The 17331-nt window shown below is 33.0% G+C and overlaps 2 protein-coding genes across 15 annotated transcripts in view; one reads left to right on the top strand and one right to left on the bottom strand.

Annotated features, from left to right (window-relative positions):
- Positions 1-17331, bottom strand: part of Rg (A kinase anchor protein rugose) — a 333149-nt gene that overhangs the window by 156033 nt on the left and 159785 nt on the right. Inside the window, exon 1 of one of the 14 annotated variants that reach the window (XM_083096512.1) lies at positions 4307-4482. The exons of the other annotated variants lie outside the window; for them this stretch is intronic. The gene's annotated coding sequence lies outside the window, so the exon portion shown is untranslated. Of the gene's footprint in view, positions 1-4306; positions 4483-17331 lie in introns of those variants that run through there. 14 annotated transcript variants of the gene reach the window in all.
- Positions 5304-17331, top strand: part of Septin2 (septin 2) — a 175148-nt gene continuing 163120 nt past the window's right edge. Inside the window, exon 1 of the mRNA XM_083096522.1 lies at positions 5304-5838. The gene's annotated coding sequence lies outside the window, so the exon portion shown is untranslated. The remainder of the gene's footprint in view (positions 5839-17331) is intronic.

Raw genomic sequence — 17331 nt, forward strand, 5'->3', positions numbered from 1 at the left:
AATTAATCGTACTAATATCTTTCTCGGTTTTTCATTTCAAATAATTCTTTACGTGCTCGAAATAATTATAGAGTATTAATGCAAAGACATTAAATTTTTTTATTGTTTTTTATTATTTAAATTGTTTAAAAAATCTCAGATAATTTTATTCAATTTTATTCAATTTTGCGCAATGTTTTTGTAAAATTGACTACACTTTAAATGAAAATTGCATGACGCTATATCGACAGTACTGAATATACTGTTTATGATGCAATGTAGTCTAGAATAACGATATAATCAATGAATGTACTGGAGTCATAAGACATTGCATAATCCGTTACTACCGAGGCGCCATAAAAAATCGATGTCGAATCTCATAAAATTTTATGACAAAAACATGGCGAGGAAAACAAGACTATAAATACCTTGATCGACTACATTTCTTTCCCGATACAACGCAACTCATTTTCTGATTGTTCTCGCGTTAACGACTACACGAGAAATGGACAAGTTTACGATAACTAGCCAAGTAAACATTGAAATTACATTAACCGATAACTATTGGTTCTAAAATTTTATTGAACGTCGTCGACCCCCATCGGTATTCTCGTTGTCATCGTCGCTGTCGTCGCTGTCGTTGTCATTGCACCCTCAAAGTTGCCGGAAGTTACGCCTCCTAATCTTACTCGAGGAAAATCTATGGTCCAAGAACTATTATCATTATCCGCTTATTTTCACTTCTCCTAACTAAGTTTCTGGCCCCTACCGACCCACTGTTTCCCGCGCTCGCGTATTTTATTAGAATAATGTAAGGGATTAATTATACGCCGAAGGCGGATATCCGTTTGCACTCGGCAATTTCCTCCTGTTACGACTGTTCGACCGATTTCCACTTTGGCTCGCTTGCAATTTGTGAAATTGTTTCGCGGACTTAACAACGATCCTGAAGAGTATACCCCAAGTTAGAGACAGTTTTCGAACCGCTATACGTTTGCGTTAACAAAGCATCGAATCTCCGTGGTTTATCGGGTGGGAAATATGGTGATATGTTTATCATTCTGTAACATATATGCATTGCGGGGCCGCGGCGGTAGAAATCGAGTTAGGCAGCGTGTGCTTCCCGAAAGCGCATTTCATTAAGCATATCTATTTCCTCGCATAGCGCGGCTTAATGCGCTTGCCGCGTTGGTTAAACCCTCCCGTTTTAATGGAAACGCGAATGTGCATAACCAGACGCAGCATCCTTGAACGTTCTGGTGAGATTTCGGTGTAGTGGAGGAGGAAATCTATCGCGGGCACAATATTTCGTAATTAAGATTTTACACGTAGCATGAGTAACTCCGTCGTAAATATTCGAAATTATAACGCGCACCATGAACCGCAGAGTTAAAACAGAGACAATTTTATCGCAATTTTATCGCCAGATTTTTCCTATAAATTTATGGAATCGCAAGCGATTTTAATTAAAATAAATAAAAAAAAAGTTTTATTACGTTGTAAAAATATTAAAAGATTTAATTTTTGTGCAACAATTTTTACCTCTATATTTTTAAATCCTGATAATAATACACAAATGCAATTATTAATTATTAATTAATATATATTAATTAAAAAGTAACAGTTGAACGGTTGAGTTAACCAAATTAGCGAATAACGAATATTACTCTTGTTATACTTATTTTGCTTCATTTGTCAGTGGAAACTAATTAATTAAAGAGACACAATAATAAATTATGAGTACAGTTTTTAATGCTTATAAATTCAACTAACCGTGACCTGTTTGTTCAAGCTGCAGCAGTTTAATATTTTTGTGATATTTTTGCTCGAATGCTGAATTATCGGACATAATAATGTATTTCTAGTGTCTTTACGGTCGAATGATAGGGCGATAAGGTTGAATCTATCACGATCGAGTACTTTTACAGGGGTCAGCGGCAAGGTCTGTATAAATAGCGCAGCTGCTGTTCGCATGAGTGCTCTTTCTTCGTGTATAGTTCAACAGCGATAAATCACAGTCCGCAGCAAACTGTTCCCGCGAGATCCACCGGAACTTACCGCCTTACGTTCATTACTTTTCCGGGCCATTTTATACATCAACCTGTGAACGGTTGCAAAGCAGATTGCTACGGTTGAAACGACACCCTCTACTGCTCGACGAGCTTGGGGATAATAGCCTCCTCAGGCGGGATCGTGACTTTCCGAGCTTCTCGAGTGATAGTCTCGATTTCTCATAAACACGCGACACATCGAACGAAGAGAGGAAGTTGGCGCGAGAACGGGACGCAGCTGCAGTAAAAGCTCGTAATCCCGAGTCACGAAATGGACGTACAAAAGAAAAGAGCTACGGTTCGGTGCGAGCGAGTGATACGAAGAAGAAACGGAGAGAAAGACACAATACAGAGGAGACGAACTTCCTTACGCCACGTGAGAAAATAAGTTAACCAGCCAGACTGCCAATGGAAAGACCGATGTATCTGAGCAATTTATCTTAGCTTGGCATTCGATAGACGCCACCAGCTGCGCTTCCTACATCAAACGCCTCGAAGAAATATATGTGTATAACGATATACGGTTGGCTTTTTACCTCGGAAAAAAGCAGGACTTTTCTTTCTAAGGACTTTCTATTTGGCTGCAAGCTGTTGCCAATATATGGATGAAGAGATATGTATACAACTGATGAAGTACGAGTACACATAGCAATTAATAATTAATTTGCCTTTGCATGATGATTTAAATTTCGCAATGAGGATAGAAATAGATAAAAATACATATTCACGATGGATTGCGATGTTCAAATTTGATTAAAATTATATATGATATTGCATTATAATTAATTATCAATAATATATAATATTATTAATATTATTATTATTCAATAAAGCTCACATATTATACATGTATAATAATTATATATATTATTAAATAATACGATAGATATTCTCAGTAAAATCAAATAATTATAATGCATGGTTTGTGAATCGCGTAAATAAAGCTCTTATTTTCGGAAAAAAGATTTGCTGTGCATTATTAAAATGCATTACATTAACTTGGCACAATCATAATATCAATCAAAATTGAACTCTACAATCTGTATTTATAAAGTATATTTTATAGAAAGCTTTTTTCAAGTGCGATGATTTATGTGTGGCAATTTAATAATTGATAAATATTCACAAATTTACAATAACTAATATTTAATAATTTTGCAAATTTATCTCTTGTGCACAATTTGAAATATACTTAATACTTAAAATTCTTAAATTCATCAATCCTAAACAAGTAACTGACTTTATAACTAATTGCAAGTAAATTCTTTTTTATATAAATAAAATAGAATTCTTTCTTTAACAAATATTTTTACATAAAACTCAAAGAAAAAAGTCTAAATAAATTTTTAAAAATATATTTAAGAACACGTAATTATTTCGAACTAACGTAAGCAAAATTCTTTTAAACTCTAGTTCTCGGTAAATTATCTTTTTTTCTATCGTAGCGGATCTAAAAGAATGCTGGTACTTGCAATTTTTAATATACAATACAGAGAGCCACCAGGAATTTTTAATCACGTATATATGCACACAAATGAGAATTTTAAATATTTTTATATATTCAACGTAATAATTTTTATCTCCTTTTAATTTATATTAAAAATATAATACATACATGTTTTTTAATGATCTTGTTTGAATTAATAAACTTTTAACAATTTCATTTGTTTATATATATAAGTATTCGAGAACATAAAACAAAAGGTAATTCAACAACTTAAAAAATTATTTATTAAAATAATTTATTCTCCGATACGAGATGCGCGAAGAATAACGAAGTTATAATATACAACATGTATTTTTTATATGCATAGAAATATACACAAAAAATAAATAAAATTGTATGTTTAAATAATTATTATCTTAAAAATATAATAATTGTGAATGGAATTTTTATCTATAAACAGATCACACGTACAATATCATCTAGATATCTAATAAAAATATTACATAATTTACAAAAAGAAATATTTAAAAAAAATTTATATAAAACATTTTATAAAAATAAAAATCTATTTTTTAGATAAAAATGTTATTAATTTTTCTCAAAATAATTACAAATTTCATACGCATTATCAAAATATTGTATTATACATATACAATATTTCTATACATAAATATTAATTATTGTAAATATATATTAGTAAATATATTTCAAGACTATTTTAAAATAAAATTTAGAATAATTTATATTATATTATATAATAATAAATCGCAAAGAGATAAAAACTATTAATTTTAAAAATAATAAATTACATTAGTTATAAATTACTTACCAATAGAGATGCTCCATTGTTGCCTGGCCTTTCCCTTGGTCTCCTCCTTTTGTTCGCCTATTGCTCCTTTTCCACTCATACTTATTTGCGAAAACACGATTAACGATCGAACACGCATTAATCAACAGAACATAAATGATCACGTGACACTTAACACGGCACTCCCGATGCTTATGATTCGTTAATCATTAATTATAATAATTGTAGAAAATAATCGCGTTTATAACATTTTCTATTCGTCGCGATCACGTTTAGAAAAGTGTGTGTTGCTCACTCGAGCCTCGCGTTATGAATGTCAAGGCTACCTGCGTACGATAACAATAATACTTGAGCCTACCGCGTCTGTTGATATCCAGATTCCGGCCTTTCGGTAGCAAGCGGTAGCATGGAGGAGATAATAGAAAGAGACAAAACATGATTCTCTCTCGCTCTTCTCTGCCGAGAAAAGAGGGAGAGAGAATCATGTTTTGTCTCTTTCTATTATCCCCTCCATGCTACTGCATGCTACCGAAGGCCGGAATCTGCCATCACTGGATATCAACAGACGCGGTAGGCTCAAGTATTGTTATCGTACGCAGGTAGCCTTGACATTCATAACGCGAGGCTCGAGTGAGTAACACACACTTTTCTAAACGTGATCGCGACGAATAGAAAATGTTAAACGCGATTATTCTCTACAATTATTATAATTAATGATTAACGAATCATAAGCATCGGGAGTGTTGATATCGCGCTTTAGCAAAAAACGAAGACCAAATATACTTGGTGATTGTTTATGTACATATCTTTTATGTCGCGACGAAAGATTTTTAAAATACTATAATAAAGTAAATTTATTCGGAATATTCTATTCCGTGAATTTCACAAACGATTGATGTATCGCGGTTTTCTGTTATTTCAATCATTCGATCTTTTGATCACCGTTTAATTCTGGCATTTATTTCGTATCGCGCTTTGAAATTTTCACTGATTTAGATTTGTACATTATTTCCGAATTAATACGCAGTAACACATAGTAACACATTGCAAAATTGAACGATCAAAGTACACATTTAATTTGTAACGTTAAATATTTCATGGCGGCAATAATCACGTGTATAATTCGACGTTTATTTTTGCCACGTAAAACGTGCTGCGTTGTATACATATACGGTCACCTTGTTGTCATTTGCGCGGCGACACTCGAGCGAGAAAGCAGACACTCCGTCGTATTATCTCTACTAAAACGAGACGTTAAATATAACGTTATAAAATGCGATATTATTCATATACAATTACTGTAGCACCGAATGACATTGTGTGAAACTAACCGCGCTGAAAGTAGAGTGTGAAGTTGACCGGAATTTTCATATCGAACGTTGCGCCGTCATGTGTCGTACAAAGTACTACGCGATCATTTATATTTTATTGATTAGTGCGCGCGTGATCGTAATTAATCGTGTTTTTACGAGTGAGTGAGAGTGGAAAAGCAACAAAGAATAAAGGAGGAGACTCGAGGAGGCATTGGGCAACGGCGGAACAATCGTAATAAGGTAAGAAATATATATATAATTATATATATAAAGTATCTCTCTCGCGACCGAATTTTTAATAGCATTTTCGAGCTAAACCAAAACAAAAATCCGGAAAATATACAGAAATATTGTAGACGCTATATAGTATTTTTTAAATAGGAAGCATATAAAATTGAAACCATATAAGGTTCACGTATTTAGGCTAAGGTTCACGGTATATTACATAGTGTTCCCGTTTCTATTATTCCTTTATAATATATTTAGGCGTATATAATCATGTTAAAATACTTTGTTGACCGAATCATAGCAAATTATTAGTATATTGTGCATATAGGTAATAATAAACACGTAAAAATTATAGAATATTAATTGCACGCGCGTAATAAGTAACGGAGTTGGATAAAAACTGAATTATCATTAAATGTCATAAAATATGTCATTAAAAATTCGATCGCGAATTATATTTCCTGCGTATTTATACATACACACATATCTATAATATAATCCGTAATACATATTGTACACAATTTAATGAAGTTATAAACTATTCTACATTTTATTTTGAAGTATAAAAAAATTTTATTTTTATAAATTATGAAATTTTTAAATTATATATTTGCTAAAATGAAGTTTAAAAATTTAGTTATAATTACTTTCTTGAAATATTATTTATTTTTTAGACACAGTTTGTTTTATAATTTATATATAATAATATTATTTATATAATAATAATATTATAATAATATTTCAAGAAAGTAATTATAACTAAATTTTTAAGCTTTATTTATATATATATATATATATATATATATATATATATATATATATATATATATACAGGGTGAGTCAAAAGTATGTTTTAAAAATTTGTGAGCGTGTTCCTGGATAAAAAGGAAGAACAAATGTTCATATGAACATATGGTCGCAAATGCTTTGTTGTCGAGATAATGGACATAAATCAGCAGTATCAAATAATGCTTTATTTGAACGTTTACAATTTTGTTATTGTAAAAAACAAAATAAAGCATTATTTGATACTGCTGATTTATGTCCATTATCTCGACAACAAAGCATTTGCGACCATATGTTCATATGAACATTTGTTCTTCTTTTTTATCCAGGAACACGCTCACAAATTTTTAAAACATACTTTTGACTCACCCTGTATATATATATATATATATATATATATATATATATATATATTCCAAAAACATATAAAAGTATTTAAAATTCTCGCTCGTATATATGTGTATGTATACAATCAGAAATTCTCCTATTATTCCTTGTATCTTATGCTAATTATGCTAAAAAAATTTAATTATTGTGACAGTCAATCAATTCTTTACAATAGAAAAAAAAATAATTTATCAAAAGTCGGAAATCAGAAAGACCGTATGTTTCTATTATAAATGGCTATTTATGCAAGATTGATATCAGCAAATTTCAAATTTTTGCTCCTAACTTTGTGATAGATATTTGATTTGAAAAAAATTGCGTGAGAATATATATATTGCACTTGGTATTTAAACTTGTCATTTCTACAGATTTCATAAAGTTATAGCACGGAAAATTTGTCCAAAAATTGTGACTTCGTACGCTGTTGAGTTTCAAAAATAATCCGATGCAATAAATAAAGTTGCTCGCAGATCGAGTTATTCCACGTGACTTTCATCGAAGTTGCCGTGAAACTGTGAAATCCTGTGGAAGTTTTCGAGCCGCCAAGTGTAATCAATGTGTGTTCGATACGCGAGATATTCGTCATTGATACAATGAAACAGACTGAATTCTTTTAATATAAAATATGCATATATTGTTTTGCATTTTCTACTTTATAGTTCAAAGAAAAAAAGCATATTCATCGTTTTATTTAATTCATCATTATTTATATTTCATCCATTATATTCGAGAATCAATGATAGAGAGGGATCTCACAGTATTCTCTCTTTCTCTTCTCTCTTTCTCTTCTCTCTCTCTCTCTCTCTCTCTCTCTTCTCTCTCTCTCTTCTCTCTCTTCTCTCTCTCTCTCTTCTCTCTCTCTCTCTCTCTCTCTCTCTCTCTCTCTTCCTCGTTTTCTCTTTAGTATCCAATTTGAACGATTAATATTGATCATAAATAACAGATAAATTTAAAATGTGCAGCGACAAACACCGAGATCGAATAATAATAGTATATCGTTTTATTTCTCATATTTATTAGAAGTTAAATTCTTTTAATGGCTAAAAATGCAGCAAATGTAACTAAAACGACGATTTCTTGTGAGATCGACCGGAAATTGAAGTCGTAGTAATCATAAAAATCATCTCAAATAAATTCGTTCCAAATTTCCCGAGTGCATCTGAGCGAAATACGATCACAGTTAAAGTAATAAGTACTTAATGTCATTTTCATAATTTTCCTTATTCAATATTTGAATTACGAGACTATTGTAAGTTATATACATACTAACTATTGTAGTGTAAAAAATGAAATAATGAAAATATGTAATAGAATGATAAAAAAGTCGAGTTTGATTTCTGATATCTTATTGGACTGGCATTAATGTCCAGCTAACTTTTAAATCTTTTAGATTGTAATGCAGTTACGAACTTAATAACTGTACTCTCTAGAGAAAGCTCAGCTTGTATTTTCTTTTTTTTCTAAAAATTCTTTCTTGATATCATGCTTCGTGAAAGAGGATTTAATGCAAATCAAATTTATATCCGCTATCGTGGCATTTGTAATTTCCCTCTTTTACAGAATAATCTAAGAAAAAATATAAATCAGAAATGTACAATATTGAAATTAAGAAAAGGGAAGGATTAACATTTTTGCACATCTATTTACATAAATAATGTCTATAATATATGGAAAAGAATTGAGATATAATTCATTACATGATAAAATATAATTTTATAACTTATAACTGTCTTTAGACTATTGTTTGTCTTGCATTGATTTTATTAGATATCGATGATCTTTTGTTAGTTTCAATCTTTACAGTAAATTTACATTAAAAAAAATGTATCTTTAAAAAATAATACAATGATAAAATAATGTACATTTAAAAAAGAGATGCATACAAGAATATTAATATCTTAATATAAATTTATGTGTATGCATTCATATAATAAAACATATATCTATTTTGTACATGTACTTTGATATCTAAATTCATGTGTTAAGCAATTAATATCCCTATATTGTATCTTTTAAAAACTGTAGAAATCGAAATAAAAAAAAGATCATCAATAAATAAAGCTAACACAAAATAACAGTTGATAGTAATTAAAGACAATGTTAAGTCAGAATGAAATCACTGGCAACTGCGCGCATTAGTTAATGATACCATAAGTCAAACAATAATACTTAACTATGAATATTCTCTTGAGATTGAAACCGCATTGTTTCGCACAGCTTTATCTAAAATTCTATGGAGAAATTTCTTTTTTTTATTTTTTCGGACAGCTCAATGCTAAAATAAAAAATACACTATGCAAAAATCGACATTTTTTCCATCTGTCAGCAATATGTCGGCATCACCAGCGGAAAGTCGAATCGCGAAAATACGTTGGAGTTCACGAGCGGAACTATAAAAGCTGCATGACGAGTGCGGGTGGGCTTTATAGATCGCCGTGTTGCTTAGTGTGGCATATAGAGCGCTTCTCGTCTCGCGGATGCACGAATGGGATAAACGTGGTGCTCGTATCATTCCGCGCACGTTTCTCCGGCGCTGAGGAAGAATAAAAAAAAAATAAAAAGTCGCGCCGATGAACGGGCTAGCAAATCGCACATATTTTTTGTTCTTATTTTTCACTCTCGTGCCGCGCCGCGTCACCGAGAAATGCGAAACTATAACTGCGTGATATGCAGACGATATGCAACGCTAACCAGCAGTCTCGAGATGCAGTCATTGCGCCGACAATTTGAATGACACTCACGTCGACGGGAGATTTACAATACGGGCGCGACTAGCCGTTTCTTCACCGATGCAACACTTTGATGGCAAAAGACGTGACTCTCGTTCAAGATATAATTTTGGAGCACATGCGGCGTTTTATTTTGCGAAAAAATATGTAACGCATATTTTTTAATTTTCCTTAAATATACGGGATGTTGCAACTTATATTTCACCGATTTCTCGTTACTGATTTCTAGTTATCATTCATAGTAACCATGATTGACATCATTGCAAACAGTCTTCTTGTAAAATTTTCATAAACATTTTGCAGTATTTAATTTTCCAAAAAGCGTGTCTTGCATGCATGTCAGTATAAATTATGTAAATGATTAAATCATTAATTTTTTGATTTTTTTAGTTTAATTTATTTTTATCGTATAATACTGATCTTGTATATTCCCATACATTTACAAATTTATACAAACCGTGTGTAATGTTGCGCACTAAATTGTATCATGCTCTTGATATCCGATATCAAAAAACTCACGCAAGAGGTTAATATGATCTACTGAAAATATATCGAATATAACGTTAAATAGCTTGGGGCTTCTGTAGCTGAAGGTTACGCGCGAATCCTCTTATGGTTCAATTTACGACCGTAAGTGTATCGCAATGCTTGTCGCTGCGATCCATTTATACCGGAAATGTTCATCGGGACGCGTTTATACGTACTATATACGTTACGCAGATAGATGCGCCGAGAAGGAAACATGTCCCCGAGTCCGATATAAATTCCGATCAGAAATATCCACTTTGCGGGAAAATTCGGCCGCGTGATTTATTTCACAGGTTTTCCGCAAACTGAAATACCCATTTCAATTTGCGCGAAATTTGCGCCGATACATCGTTTCTCGTCGCATTAGTCGTCACTATTGAAAATTCGAATAGCGCATTAAAATCCATAACTGACACACCACGTATAATTTCCACTGTAATCCAATATAATATATTTCCGGTATAATTTACAATACAATCATATTTTTGATCAGACCATGTTTTTGATTTATAAAAAAAATGCTTATTCGAATTTTCATTTGTCCGGAAACCGCTTTATTTATCAAGTAAAATAAAATAAAATTACTTGCAGAATATACGAGCATACAATTTTAATACAATAAATATAATTAATGTAAATTATAAATAAATAATGACAATTTGCATCAATTAAATAGATAATGGCAAATCGCGTAATTTTCGGATAATTGGTAGAAAATTTTATAAATACTTACATAAAAGCAAAATTTAAATGCAATAAAGGATAAGCCATTAAGAATCGTGCTTCAGAAAAAACAACTTGAACAGTTAATAAATCACAAAAAATAGAGCTTGATATTTTAAATGTTGTTAAATTTAAATTCCGTCAGAATCCAACGATGTGCGTATTTTACATTTAACATAGATCAAATAAAGCAATTGTTTGCAGAACGAATTTACACAACGTATAAAGTACATTTAAAAAAATTGTTTCCAGGAATTTCTAAAAAAATAAAAATAATGGAAAAAATTGATTTCAGTTTATACTTTGTTGCTATTAATATTTCCCAAAGAAACATTCTCGTGTATAATTATGAGGTTTATATTTATGCTCATAAATGCTCTCTCAAGCATTAGCAATTCTATAAAAATATCACCTACAGTATATTGGATTAAATTAATACATAATGAAACACAGTTAAATATCAAATTTCGTTTTACCGGATGAACAATGTAATCTGTCAGGGTATTTTTAGAGTGAATTTACTGCGGTCTATTGGAATTTCTCGTGATATGCGCTTCTCTTTTCGGCGATGATCGACACATCACGATGAGAAGAAGATCGAACGGTCGAACACTTCGGCAGAGTCGATATTAATGCAAGCGGCGTATCGCGTACGTGATATCTATGCGTTCGTGTCGCACTAAAAATTCAGTGCGCACGCCATTGTCGTGATACTGATGTTGGCGGTAAGCACTGTACACTGGACGTACTATGAAGCGGCAGTTTCATCCTCTGTGAATTAACAATAGCTCGCAATGCACTCAGACCACACAGAAATGCATTAATGTTTAGTTGTATAGCGAAAGAAAATAGAGTCAATCGAATGAATCGGAAGCATAAAGCTTTTAATAGGAATGTATTTCCGATTTTTTTTTTATTTTGCTTCGGAATGCGTGTTTGTTTAACATGAATTAAAGCTACATAATTGAAACTACATTAATGTGTCAAAAATATTTTTAATTTTACGTTTTGTATTCTGTTATGAGTAAATTATACGCAAACGCGAATTTGCGATTACAATACAGGATACAGTGGAGATCCTCTTTTTATTAAAGATAAAATACTCGGTACATTTCGTACATGTGTACATTGGGCAACGTATACCGCGTAATCCGTAATCCTAACTGGACACAATACAGTTTGATCCAATCCAAAACAATGCATAATACCCGAATTACATTTCAGTCTCGCGAAGCAAATTCCACGTAAGCTCAGCTTTAGATCTAACATCTATACTCGTCTCACTGAAAGCCATTAGAGCGTCGAATCTAGAATCCTTGATTTTCGGACACGAGAATGACTTGGAAAACTCGCAAAGTACTTTAAAAGGTTGGCGATGTAAAAAGCACAAACGGTAACTATAGATATAACGGGATATAATCATCCTACCCGAGAGTCGCTGACAATGAGTCAGGGTTTGTCGCAATTATGTCGAAAAAAACAAACAAAAAGATCACGTCAACGGCGCTTTTCTAGACAAGGGAATTTTTCTGAGAGAAGAGACCGCATCTTCGTGGATCGCGGAGATTGATAGTAGGTACGCTATTTGATCTTAAAAGCAGAATATATTCGTTATTCCGTAGTAGAGAAATCTCTCTGTCCTAAGCCATCAAATCTGACGATTTTTTACTGTTTATTTCTATACTCACTTCTTTTATCTTTTTCTCTTTTTCTCTCTCTCCTTTTTCCATTCTTGCTCCGCTTTCTCTCTCTTGACTCTCTCGGATCGTGGCGCTTATGTTAGCTCTATATAACTATTATTTTCCACTCAGCTTCAAAAGTTCCCTCACATTGAGCGTACATCCACCCTATTTATCTAAGCAGCCTGCACAGGGCAGAAGCCCGCTGCAAGACTCGGTAACCGTGCTTCGCTGCTCCCAATGGCCCACAAGAGCTGAAAGTCGATCCGACCGAAACGCACGAGACTTCGGTCGAGTGAGGAGAGCGACTATCGGATCGGATAAAGTCACTTAAGGGGCACCGTATCACCTTTTCCTGCGAAAATACGGGAAACCCTCGTCGTGCCGTTGTCGGTCCGCGTCCTAATTCCCTCGCGACCTCGCTTGTTAACGGACGATATAGTTGATAAAGTACACAGACACGAACGCGCATTTGTGAGCACATTTACATGTATGTATGTATGTATGTGTGGGGGGGGGTGCGCGCGCACACACGTGCGCGCGAATCGAAGTGTTACGAATGCAAATGGCGTTAGAATAGATGAGCTCAAGACGTGGAAATTGGGCGTTTGTCACGCTGACAGAAGATAAGCGTCCAATAGATTGATTATCTCGATTCGATTGAGGATCAACAATTCCCGGCGAAGCAAGTTTCCAGAATAACATTTCGAGCATATTTCATGAAGTACGCGAGATCAATATCATAATTAAATAATTATATAATTTATTTAAAAATATGATATTGAAGAAATCTCCAATCTTGTTCGTATTTATTTTTTGCGAAGCAATGTAATGAGAAATGCAGCTAATTTTTTTTGCAAGCAGCAGTCGAGCAAAGTGTCATCAAAATTTCTATCTAATACGATTGTTAGCTCAGCGACAAGTATCACAGAGAAATAGTTCGTTAAAGATCGAAGCAAGAGTGCGAAGCGTCTGCTCGGAATTAAATTGATTTCTTCGACTTTCTCTAAATAATATTCGATTAATGTAATTTAATCATGACGACTGTAATAGAGGCGCGAGGGGTATCAATATAGATGCATTAATAGCTCAAATAACATTGCTAACTTCGATGTGCATAAATAATCCGAGTAATTTCCAATTATCATGCGTGGAAATCCAATATGTAACGTATACCTAATAACGTGAAACTTGTAGAAAAAAACGCAGAATGCAAACAGAAGAAGAGACACGTAGACAGAAAGAGAGAGAGAAAAAGAGAAATAGATAGATAGATAGAGAGCAAAAGAGTAGTGTGGTAAACGATTTATTTGCATTCTACTTTTGTTTACATAGTATTAACTGAGAGCTTTCGTTTTAATGCTTCGGCACTGTCTGACCACACTGACCATACTCACGTTACGCGACACATTATGTCATATCCGGCGTGAAAACGGCGGGCCATCCCCCGACTCGAATATACATACCTGAAACACAGAAATAATACAACATTTAGAAATATGTTCAAGTTTACACGCGTCACGTACATTTGATATCACAAATTATTTTACAAATGGTCTAAAAAAAAAAACAGATTGTATTTCGCGCGTAGAATGTCGAAACACCGCGTAAACTTTATACATATGTAACACTGTTAAAAATTCGAATAATTTCTCGTCTCACAACTTGACAAATGGCGCATGCGCTTGATATCGCGAGTGATTACAATTCTCCCGTGCACGTCACGTTAGCGAAAACTAAAAATTCTATGGAATTTTTTATAGCGATGTCAACATCACCATGCTTGTATTGTACGAATAGTCGTTTAAAATTCGTTTTCGTTCCACGATGAATGACAACTCTGTAGATTAGATCTCTCCGATATTGCGAATGATTGTAAATCATCTGGAAATACAAACAAACATGTGGAATTTTTTAACACGATACTATATTACATATGAAATTTATTATTCGTGTAATATATGTCATCCATTTTTTGCATAAAGCACTTTTACGCGAATTTAAAACAGATGTATTTCTAGTAGTATTTCTGATAAAATATTATCTGCTATTACGATTAATAATTTACAGTTGTATAGAAATATATTTTTTTATAAATGCCTTTTAAATTTACAAAAACGCATTAGTTTTAAAGTTTACAGAAGAGCTATAGTGTGTTCGCTGTGTGATAGGCGACAGTTTAATTCTATTGCATGGCACGATAAAAAGGAACGAAGAAAGTCAAGAGGATAGGATATTTTATGCGAGTGGTATGTAGAACGCGTAAAAGTGTCGCGATTTGATGAATACACAACGGTGCTGCGGGCACCACTTCGAAACTGCCATTATGAGACATTCGAAAGCACCATTTCGCTCCTATCTTTACGAGCGAATTATGCGGAACGATGGGAACCCGACTTTTATTCTTCCGAACGATGGCGTGAAACAATGTCCTTCGTCGTATAATCGGAGGAAATAAGCTATGCAAATTGGTCCACCTTAGATTTTTACAACAATACCGAGCAAAACCATCGAGATAAAGGTAACTATTGTTGTTACAAAGCTCACCACTTTTAGCATGAAATAATACTACCGTTTCTTAAGAATTTTTATTATTCTAACAAAAATGAAATAGCTTTTCTAATTTTTTTCTTATATATCCTTCATAATGAATTCAGCGTAACGAAGCGCAAATAGACTTTAGTATGCAAGAGAGAATTACAAACATAAAATAGAATGTTACAATGCAAGTGCAATGCTAAGTCTAATTCTGTTCTTGTGCGCTTAAATCGATATTTAGTTAAATCGGAATAGTATCAAAATTATAAAAGAAACATTTAGAACATCAAGAATAAATTACATTCATATGAAACTAAAGATTTTAAGGTACATAGACTTGTATAAAGAGGGAAATAAAGAAATGATATAGCGAGGAATAGTTCATAAATCTATAAAAATTCACTAAAATTAAATTTTCAATAACGAATATGTACATAAAATAACTTGCTATTCTGATCAAGCTACTTCATTTTAATTCGTTACAATGTGTGTATTTCAGATCTTAATATAAAAAAAAATTTTTCCATTACGTTCTCTCTCTTTTCCTTTTTCCGATCTATAATAAAAAAAGAAAAGATATAGTTCTCGTATATTTTACTGTTATTGTGAGCCAATTTAGTTTGGTTATAAGTTAGGTATCCTCTGGATTCATTAGCTCGATGATTCCCCAATAACGAACGCTGTCTGTTCCTTACAATCGGTGAAAGGCGATTAAGTACGACAAGAGAATTCATTAGTGGTGGATTATCCTGAAGTACGAGTGGCGTCCCGCAAAATCGGTTTGTTCGCTTCCGGAAGGTTTTGGATCTCGTATGAACTGTCGATGACAGATCGCTATTTGCTACGCTGAAGCCGCCATTACACCATAATGCCGTCGTCGCGCCGCCGGCGGAACAAGGTTCCTAATTAGTCGATCGCTTATCGCGGGAAGCGACCTGGTCGTACCGAGACGAGGGTATGATGGGGGACGTTTAACCTTAACTACCCGGTAGCTTCGAGAACGGATTGAAATTTAAGTCCTTTGGAAACTCTACCTTGATTATCGGTCTGATTACATCTAATCAAATTTATATGACTTCGAAACACGGAGATCTCTCTTTCTCTCGAGATTAAAACATAAAGCATATCTTTAGAGTTGATAATGAAAAACAAAATGTTAATATAATATTACATAAAATAACATAACAACATATATAATGGCTAATAATATAATAAGTGATTCAAATTTCAAGTAGTACAAGTCTAATTCCCAAATTCGATTTTAAGCGAATTCGATTTGTTAGCGAATTTGCGGTACAGATAATGCGATCCATCCATCATAAACCAGTAATAATTATATTGAATTTGTCTATTTTCAAAGTCAATTAGATTTCATAGTTAAATCATTTATGTACTCATGATAAAAGCGAACGCAAAAGTTCTTTAAAAACTTTCTTTTCAAACTTGTATCACTTAGCATCTGACCTACTTATATAAATTTCGTGAAAAATATATTCATAATAATTCACTTATATTATTTTAAGTATATCATTTTTCTTTAATTCTCTCATAATTGCGATAACACAAAATTGAAAAATTGTAAAATTAAATTTAATTTACGTTAATTTACGTAATAACAATATACATAATATGTATTATTCTTCGCATTTCTATTACACAGTAATTGTATTGTATCAAATTTGTATGGTTCAAATGATTCGCATTCTTACAATTAATTCAATAAAATGATATATATTTCGCGATCTTTGGTCGTACAATGCAGCTTGATGGATGAAAGACATTAATGTCCGGAGAATGTTTTCGGAAAGAATCCAGATCCCCCATAGAACGAAGGCATTCAACGAGGGAAGAACTTATCGCGAAAGACGATTTATGATGCATCCAACGCGCCGATCGACTTTCGGATGAGTCGGAGCAGCGAATCGTCGTCTCGAGCGAATCATCGCATTGTGCTCGAGACATACCACGTTCACGATGAACAATATAAATCGATGGTTGCAGCAAAATGCACTGTGAAGTCTAGCCGCATAAAACACCATGCTAGAAAGATTTATGCAACGAAGAATCCATGCGATATGGTATCTTGGGTGTTAAACCTGACGATTTACTACCGCATCGCCTGGCGCCTGGTTTCA

Source organism: Camponotus vicinus, unplaced genomic scaffold (assembly GCF_025532165.1).
Source record: "Camponotus vicinus isolate PSW18456_S1 unplaced genomic scaffold, iyCamVici1.0 SCAF_4, whole genome shotgun sequence".
Lineage (NCBI taxonomy): Eukaryota > Metazoa > Arthropoda > Insecta > Hymenoptera > Formicidae > Camponotus > Camponotus vicinus.